At 46.4% G+C, this 10,036-nt stretch overlaps 1 long non-coding RNA gene across 1 annotated transcript; it reads left to right on the top strand.

Annotated features, from left to right (window-relative positions):
- Positions 1-55: 55 nt before the first annotated feature.
- On the top strand, positions 56-8,999 carry LOC142819204 (uncharacterized). Its single transcript, XR_012897009.1, has 3 exons — positions 56-190; positions 646-719; positions 8,884-8,999. It is a non-coding gene; the product is annotated as an uncharacterized LOC142819204 (long non-coding RNA).
- Positions 9,000-10,036: the final 1,037 nt, after the last annotated feature.

Genomic DNA, 10,036 nt, shown 5'->3' with positions numbered 1-10,036 from the left:
CAGCTCCGCGGCCGTAGCCGCGCCAGGGGCCGGGAGCAGCGCTCCGCTGGGGGCTGCGCGAGCCGCCGCACCCGTGGGAAACTTCAGCCAGTTAGTCCCAGCGGGCGCGCCTGGAAACTGCTCCGCTCCGACGAGAGCCCTGCCTGACAGCGGCTATTGCTGAGAGCAGCGGAGCCCTCGCGCCTCACCCGTGCGTGCTCTCCCCTGCTCAGTCTAAGGCCCCTGGCCCTGCCAACCCTGGCACCCAAGGTCCTGCCCTCACCCCGCCTTTTCCTGTCCCAGTCTGCTGCTTTTCCAAGGCTCTGTCCCCACTCCAGGTTTCCAGATCCACCCTTGCTCTGCCTGCCTTCATCCCCAAGCACCTCCTCCCCAGCCAGCCCCGAACAGCTGCTCAGCTACAGCCTATGGCTGGTGGGTACTGAGCACCCATTGTAGTTTTTCCTATGGGTGCTTGAGCTTCTGAGCACCAAAGAACTGGCACGTATGCTTCACACAGCCTTTCAGTAGTACCTTGTTCCATGTGTCTGCCATTCCAACACAACACAAGAATTGAGTGCATTGGAGAAAAGGGTGGGAGGTTGGGGAGAATGCAAACTTCTACCCCACCCCTGAGGTCTTGACACAGCTCTTCATGCTTTTCTACAGACTGATATATATAAAAGCTTAAACCTCTTTGATGCTTCAGTGGGTCCCGTCTACACTCCTGATCCTTCAAATAGGTTGGTGCAGATGGTTACTCTTCTTGAAGCCTTTTGTCTTTGTAGGGGGCATGATATAAAATGCAGTGCAACTCAGCAGAGAAACCTTACACAGCACAAAGGGAATTTGCACAGACCAGGGCAAGCAGTGCTTGGAGAGGTAGGAAAGGGTGAGTTTTGGAAAAAATAAAATGTGTGAAAGAAAGTCTCTCCTGAGCTGGCAGGGGGTGGAGGGAGAATTAGTTTCTCTGTCAGTTTGGTGCCAGCAGCTGGACTGCAGCAGGTTTGTTTAGTGCAGTAGTTTTCAACCTTTTTTCATTTGTGAACCCCTGAAAATTGTAAAATCCTTTGGAAATCTTAGCCATGGTCTGTATATCCTGTGGGTCCTTGGACTACAAATGAAAAATTAGAGGTTTAGGCTATGTCTACACTACAGGTTGTGTCAGTATATCTTACATTGCGCAGGGACATACGGTTGGGGGAGAAAGGTGACTGGGTTATAGCAGGGAGGGGAGGTGTTTGGCTCTGGGAAAGAGAAGGGAAGGACAGGGGAGGGGGCTTGCAGCCGGGTTTCCCCAGCTGGCCAGTCACCAGCAGCTGCGCGGGGCTTACCCTGCCTCCAGAGGTTCACCACTCGCGCACCATTCCCCGGTGACCCCCGCTGTCTGGATGCCTCACTCCCTCTCCTCTGCCCCCCGCTTGCAGCTGACGGCTGGGTTTCCCCAGCTCGCCGGTCACTGGCAGCTGCGCGGGGCTTCGTCTGCCTCCTTGCAAAGTGGCGGAGGTTCTCCGCTCACCACGCAGTTCCCTGGTGATCCCCTGTGGCCGGACACAAAGCATCCGGCCAGAGGGGGTCACCGGGGAATTGTGCAGCGAGCAGCAAACCTCTGCTGCTTTGTAAGGAGGCAGACGAAGACCTGCGCAGCTGCCCGGGGCTTCCTCTGCCTCCCCTCCTTACAAAGCGGCAGAGGTTTGGCCGCTCACCGCGCAGTTCCCTGGTGACCCCCCTCTGGCCGGACACAAGGCATCCCTTATGCCTCAAAAAAGGAGGTCTACAGGATCCTGTGCAAAAGGGGTTTTTTTGCACCAAATGGCCCCATCCACACTGCTTTTTTTTTGCGCAAAAACCTCTTCTGCAAAATGGATTGGAAGAGATTATGCAAATGAAAGTGTGAGAAATGCTAATTAGTGTTTCATTTGCATTGACTTTGCTGACAAATCATGGATGTAGCCTCACTGTGTTTTTTAATATGGGGTATACATTTAAGTTGGGCCTCTATTATGGTGTCTTTGAAAAGTCACCATGCATCTTGCAGGGATTTTATTTTTGTCACTGTATCTTTTAATTTATGTTTAAGTAACCTCTTCATTTTTATGTAGTTCCCCTTTGTGAAATTAAATGCCACAATGTTGGGCTTCATACAATGTTCCCTTCTTTTAAAAGCAATGAACATTGTTATGAACACACTAACCCATTCTGACTGATTAACTTAAAATAATGCCTTTGTTAAATATGTAATAGTTTGGAATGATAACTTCATGAAGATGTAAGAGTACATTTAAAATATAAAATAAACTTAGAAATACAGATTAAGAAAAAGTTAACAAAGATGAGCTGCATCATGTATCCTATAATATTTACTGTTATGGTCAGCAGGACATCTGATTTGCAAATAAATATCTCATATATCAACTTCAAGGTATATTAAAAAACCATGTGACTGACGTATTTTTATTCCCAAATTTAGTGCTTTTAATTGGGTACTGAACATATCCAGTCTTCACAATCTGACATTCAGCCAAAACATACTCCATTGTCTTCAGAAACAAATTGTAGAAGAGGGTTTTTTTCAAATGTCATTTGCTACATTTGGATTCAGGCATTTGTCTGGAAAGGGGTGAGCAGAGATGAGGAGGGAAGAGAGGAGGGAGACTGTGTGGAGGGGGCGGGGCCTGGATATAGTGGGGATGGTGGATATAGAGTGGAATATGGGTGGGGCCAAAGGTTGGGAAGATTATCTCCTTAAACAGCAGTTTCACCCAATGCCCATGTTCAAAACACAACTCAGTGTTGTCAGCCAGGCCCACCAATGGTGGGATGGGGCAAAGGAGCCAACTACTCTGAGGCCTGGTGATACAAAAGGGCATGCGGATCCTGTCCATGGCTGGAGCCCCGGGTCCTTTAAATCGCAGTAGAAGACCCATGTAGTGTGCTTTGGGTAGCACTGAAGGGCTGGCAGGGGAAAGCTAGCCCTAGCTCTACCCCCTCTACCTGAGGTCCTGCCCCTTCTGGGAATGCAGAGCCAGCCCCCTCACCAGCAGACATGTGCATGCTTTTGCATGATATCACAGGGCTGTCCTAAGCAGATATATTGATATTAGCAGGGCTCGACAAACTGCGATGAGATCTACTCGCCAGCCCTGCACCGCGCATGCGCCAGACTGGGGTGAATGGAGCGATCAGCTGAAATCTACTCGCCATGGGCGAGTAGAAACAGCGATTTGTCGAGCCCTGGATATTAGGATTACCAGGTGGCTTCAAAAAAAATACCGGACACACTTGGTCTCAGATTGCAGAGGGAGGTGGCAGGCTGGCCAGGAGGAGGTGGGGAGAGGAACTGGCCGGCGGGAAGCAGGGCTGGCAGAGGGGACGGTCAGGAACAGGAGAGCTGGCCAGGGAAGATTGGGAGGAGGAGCGGGGGGGGAGAACCAGTCGGCGGAAAGGAGGGCTGGCTGGGAGGGGACTGGGGGGAGAGAATTGGCTGGCGGGAAGCGGGACTGACCCGGGCGCATGCAGATCCCACGGCACTGCCAGTCCTGCGCACGGTCCTGATGAAGCATGAGCGAGTCCAGCCCCCGGGATTCCCTCCTCCCCCCCCCCGGGTATAATTGCATATTGCCTGGCTGGTAGAGCGTGAGCGTGTCTACCCGCCAGGCAGTTCGCAACTAGGTACTGATACTCCAAATAATAATAAAACTAGGTATTAGAAAATACCAGACATTTCATATGTCTGGTATTTTCTCAATTTATTTCCCGGACAGAAACCTAAAATACCGGACTTTTCGGTTCAAAACCAGACACCTCGGAGCCCTAATTGATATTTTCCTCCCCTTAAGGCCTAACTGAGCTATCAATAAACAGGATATGACTGTCTGGCTTTGTCTAGACTGGCAAGTTTTTCCGCAAAAGCAGTTGCTTTTGCGGAAAAACTTGCCAGCTGTCTACACTGGCTGCATGAATTTCCGCAAGAACACTGACTTCCTACTGTCTGAAATCAGTGCTTCTTGCGGAAATGCTATGCTGCTCCCGTTCGGGCAAAAGTCCTTTTGCGCAAAAGGGCCAGTATAGACAGCTCAGATTTGTTTTGTGCAAAAAAGCCCCGATAGCGAAAATGGCGATCGGGGCTTTTTTGCGCAAAAGCACGTCTAGATTGGCACGGACGCTTTTCCGCAAAAACTGCTATTGCGGAAAAGCGTCCGTGCCAATCTAGACACTCTTTTCTGCAAATGCTTTTAACGGAAACCTTTTCAGTTAAAAACATTTGCAGAAAATCATGCCAGTCTGGACTTAGCCACCATGTGGCTTGTCTGCAATGAAAAGTTTCAGAAGTAAATACAGAACAAGTCTAAAGCAAAATGCAGGACAATGTAGCACTTTAAAGACTAACAAGATGGTTTATTAGATGATGAGCTTTCGTGGGCCAGACCCACTTCCTCAGATCAAAGATGATTTGATCTGAGGAAGTGGGTCTGGCCCACGAAAGCTCATCATCTAATAAACCATCTTGTTAGTCTTTAAAGTGCTACATTGTCCTGCATTTTGCTTCAGCTACCCCAGACTAACACGGCTACATTTCTATCACTATTCTAAGAACAAGTCTAGTATCTGTTATACCCTATTTCTGGATGTTTCTGGGTCAGGTGATTAGCTACACACTTTGCACATGTGCTCAGACTCACCATCTCAGTATTTTAAGTTAGCTGAAAATACTTTTGTTACAGTCTATTAGGCTGTGTCCTCACACCTTTCTGTATAATGCAATCATGGAGTTATGCATATTTCCATCATAATGTTGTAAGGTGTAAGAGACAATGCTGTGCTTCTAAATTAAATTTTCCTGCAAATACACAGTAAACTATCTGGTTTATGTCACATGTGGTCAACAAGCAGGTAGCAGTTGAGATTAGAGGAATCTTTACAGTTTAAAGCATCAAAATGGGGATCAGTTGGTTAATTCTAACAGGACAAGAGTGCCACTACTCTATGTACATTGTTCATAGGGAGAATCACTGTACAGGAAGCCAACACCTTGCATGGGTCCAGCAGGATCTACCAAAATACTTATCAGGCCTTCACTCTCTTAATCATGAAAAATGCCTTGACCAGTGCAGGCCTGAGAAAAGGAGCAAGATTACCGTATATACTCGAGTATAAGCCGACCCGAATATAAGCCGAGGCACCTAATTTTACCACAAAGAACTGGGAAAAAATATTGACTCGAGTATAAGCCTAGGGTAGGAAATGAGGCAGCTACTGGTAAATGTAAAAAATGAAGATAGATACCAATAAAATTACATGAATATTTATTTCAAAGAAAAACAATAACCTAGCTCTGTAAGTGGAAAAGGGGGTCAACAAAAACAATATGGTATCAAAAATACCGTAACTCCCGCTCAAAGTCCTCCCACCAATCCAATGAGCCCCTGAAGGGCCGCCTGCAAGAAAGCGCCCAGCGCCAGCACCAGTCACACACGAGAACAGACGCTCGGACACTCGGCCCAACCAGCTCAGCCCCCGCCGCCCCCACCCGGACCTTTCCCAGGCCAGAGCCCCTCTCGGCTGCTCCCCGAGCCTCCCTGCCGGCGGCCCCGGGGCGAGGCCGCTGGCTCCGAGCAGCACCTGCGGGCGCACCTGCAACCCAAGCGGCCGGCAGAGGCTCCGAGCGCCCCGCGCAGCGATGGCCCCCGACACACGGAGCCCAGCCCGCTCCCGGCAGCGCCCCCCGCCCCGAGCGCCTCGGTTACCGGGGCCGGAGCTCCGGGCTCACGCGGCTAGACCCGGCCGGCGGCAGAGACGCGTTGAGCCCGCCCGCGAGCAGGAGGCTGACTCGAGTATAAGCCGAGGGGGGCATTTTTCAGCACAAAAAATGTGCTGAAAAACTCGGCTTATACTCGAGTATATACGGTACCTTAAATTTGTGACTGAAATAAACCAACCATCTGGGGTTTGCAGCTGACCAAAAGCAAAATGGAAAACCCCAATTTGAAAAGTCCTTACAGTGCTACCTGCTGCAGGTTAGTTACGAGATGAGAATGGACTTTATTAAAAATTGTGAAACTATTATAAATAAGATATACTGCCCTCAGAAATAAAATCATTAATAAGGAATATAAATACTTTTATGCTAACTAATAGAAAATAAATATATTCCGCTCACAAGCAAAATGTGCTAATCAAATAATTGAATTTGGTTGTTGTGGCTATAAATGTGTTTTAAAAGGAGATGTTCTGTAACCAGAACCAGAATGTACTAGTAATGGATAAGTACAGTACATTGTATTTAGAATTCTTTACATTCATGCTGAAGCTATTCTAATTAAGTGCTGTACTTTTGCATGACTCTTGCTCTGCATACCTCAGGAGAGTACAGTGCTTGAGAAATACACACAACCTTTCAGTCTTTAAGTATGCTACTGTGTTTGGCTGCTCTAGACCTTTTATCTTGCAAATATGTGTGGAGTCAGATAAAGTCTATAAGCTTTAGAGTGTTAGCCAGAATAATATACAATATCACAAGTTTTTTGTATACCTCCTAATTTTATTAATGTTAAGCCCTTCTAATATGCTCTTTTTTTGCTTACATTAAACTGTGTAACCATGAGAATATGTGAAGAATTGTCCTCTAAGAGTTAGTTATAAAAACATTCCAAAGGACAATACAATGTTGCTGATGCTTAGCTACCATATCTGTACCAAGCTATCATCGATGAAGCATGTCTCGTGTTTTGCTAACTTCTGGAGTGTGATCAAAAACAGGATAATAATTTAGATACAAACTGTCCTGTCTACTGCGGGGGATGTGAAAACCTAGCAAAAAGTCTTCAAAATATGTCAAAAGTAATAGATAAGAAGGATAAGAAATAATGCAAAGGAAGGGTGAAAAACTCAACACTAGTATACATGAACTAAGATTGAATCAGATGGCCAGCCACACAACTGTCTCCCAGATTAGTGGTAACATATTGTTCTTTCTTTCTCCATGCATTTTTAATCTTTCACTAATTATCTTTTATTGATAAAGTTGATTAGGCCTAGATATTTGACAACTCTTGTTATCAAATTAACTCAGTGCATTAACAAATTTTAACCTTATACCATGTATTGAAAAACTATTTCCGTAGGAGGGTGGTGAAGCACTGGAATGGGTTACCTAGGGAGGGGGTGGAATCTCCATCCCTAGAAGTGTTTAAGTCTTGGCTTGACAAAGCCCTGGTTGGGTCAGTTTAGTTGGGATTGGTCCTGCCTTGCGCAGGGGGCTGGACTTGATTACCTCCTGAGGTCTCTTCCAGCTCTATGATTCTATGAAATAATGAGTAGTCCTGTGGCACCTTAGACACTAACAAAAAAAATAGTATCATGAGCTTCAGATGAGATGATCTTGAGAGAAGATCTAGATGTTCTCATCTCTAGGAGTGATAGGACTACTCATTTTTAATGTTGTCATTTCAAAATTGATGCCTGGGAAATGTTGCAAAGGGTTTTTTGCTCAGGGCAACGTTCAGGAAAGTTGAGTACTCCACTTTCTTCCCTCTCTTTGGATCTAAATAAATCAAATGTAAGTTACTATTGGAAGGTACAAAAATGTTCAAAACAGGTCATAAGCTGTTTTGGGATAGGATTCCTGCATTCTTCTGTGATTGCCCTCACTGCCATTATTAAAAGGAAGCCATGTATTTCTGAATGAGAGCATCCATATGGGCTTTAGGAGTTGTAATTTATGTGCAATAGCTTCACACATATGCCTATCCAGGCAGCCCTTAGCAAAGAAAGGGAAAGGAATCAGGGAAACTGGGGGAGGAGGAAAACCTCTATTAGTAACTAAAACATTTTCCAGGTCACCCACACAAATGGGGGGCTGTAGAGCCTCAGATGCAAATAACTCTGATGGCAAGGGGGAGCAGTGTTACTACTGACACAATTAGTGATCATGAATAAATACGTTGCATTTAGCTTCTGTATCATTACAGTCTGTGTCCTCAACGCTGAGAGTATGTGTGGTGTTGTTACTATGGGGTAACTAAGGCCTAATCTACACTAGGGATATTAGAGTTTAACCAACTAATCATTTAACTGATAAACCATTTTGTTAGTCTTTAAAGTGCTACATAGTTCTGTATTTTGTTTTAACTGATAAGGTGAGGCTTACTGGTTAATGACATCAGTTAAACTCAGCCCACTCCTAGGGAGGTGGCTTTGCTGCACAGGGCAGCAAATTCTCCTCCCCGGAGCCCAGGCAGAGTAGGGGCTGATGGCCGCACTCCTGGGAAGACTTCACAGCAGGCTATGCAATATAAAGTTAGTTTTATACTGCAGAGCCCACAGCACATGTAACTGCTAAGACCTCCCTTGGTTATCTAAGATACATAACTTAAGCAACATGAGCTTCAGCGGGTAGCTGAGTTAGTCTGTTACAGAAAAAAAACAGCAAGCAGATGGTCTGGTAGCACTTTATAGACTAGCTCTAAAACTTGTAGATGGTATCATGAGGTTTCATGGGCACAGCCCACTTCTTCAGATGACCGGAGTTATGATTAGAGGATAATGAAACTCGAAATAAATAGGAGAAGGGGGGAGAAGGGAAAGATGTTCTATTGCCCACCCCCCTACCTCTATGCATAAAGTATCAGGAGAAAGGGTGCTAAACTTTAGTAGATAAAGATCAAAATCAGTGGATGGATAAGGCAGGAAGGTTACCATTCAGAAGGTAGTTAGCACCTTCATTGATAAAGGTTCCACCACCCCATATCTTGATTAAGTCCATAATTAATTGAATTTAATGTGCATATGTATTGTGATTCCAAACTTTCAGCGTAGCTGAAGTTGACATACTTACTGCAATGTCTTCTATGTGGTATGGTTTGTAGCTGATGGTCTTCCTTCAACTCCACCTTCTCTTCTGTCCAGGTGGATGGAGTACCAAGACAGGAGAGCCCTGCAGTGTGGATCCACCATATAGTGGAAACAAGCCCTAACAGGCATTACCTCTCCCACTGTAAAACCACAGTGGGGATAAAATCAGGTACTTTAGTTTACTTAAAAGGCAAAGGAGGTGAGGTCAGTACTATGTCTGCCCCCTCCCTGATCAATGCAAAGGACTAACAGAATAATTTGTTTAAAAAAAATCTGTGATTTTGCCCATGTAAAACAATAAGCTTGTCCAAATGTGAATAACATGGTTCATCATCATCATCAACAACCATGGGCTCAACGCCTGTTGGTGTCCGATGCCTCCCTCACGATTTCCTTCCATCTTTCCCTGTCCAGTGCGGAGTGACTTAGTTTCTGTAGACTAGCTCCGCACCAAACTACTATATCATCTACCCATTCGCTGGGGGGGGTCTGCCTCTCCTATTGGACCATCCATTATGCCAAATATCAGGGGCTTAACTTTTTGCTTGTCATTCATTCTGCAGATATGCCGGAATGGCTGTAACTTCTGTTGTATAACCTTCTGCAGTAGGTTCTCTTTCGCCTATATCTTACTATGTAATTCCTCATTGGTGACCTTCTGCATCCATCCTATTCTCAGGATCTTTCTATAACAACTCCTCTGGAACACCAATATCCTTCTCTTCACATGGCTGAACTGTATTATATCAAAACAGGTATCATACAAAAAACCCTCTACAAGTAAAATATGGAAAGAGGCGCTAAACTATTCAGTAGGAAAACCAACCAAACCCCCAGAAGTGGAGGAACAGGAAGGTAAACTGGGCTTCAGTCTTTGCAGGCAGCAGATTAGAGAAACGAGGCTTTTGAATACAACTGGCATTAAAAGGCGGCTCTTCCAAGCCCCGCCAGCCCATGGCAACGAGATGCTGGTTGCCAGCGGTGCCCGCAGAGCCCGTCTCTATTGCCAGCCCACGGAGAAGCGAAGCGGGCGCTAAGATGCACCCTCGGGACGGGGATCCCCTCTGCCGCCCGCAGCCCGGCGCAGCAACAGCGCCCGCCATGGCCACAGGGGCAGAAGCCGCGGCGCGCGGGCAGCGGTTCCCAACGGACACAGGGCTACAGTTGGGCTCAGCTGCTCTCAACCCCCCGTTGTACCCGCTCCTCC

This window comes from Pelodiscus sinensis, chromosome 1 (assembly GCF_049634645.1).
Source record: "Pelodiscus sinensis isolate JC-2024 chromosome 1, ASM4963464v1, whole genome shotgun sequence".
Classification (NCBI taxonomy): domain Eukaryota; kingdom Metazoa; phylum Chordata; order Testudines; family Trionychidae; genus Pelodiscus; species Pelodiscus sinensis.
The sequence above is the reverse complement of the archived record's forward strand: the minus strand, read 5'-3'. Positions and strand labels throughout refer to the sequence as shown.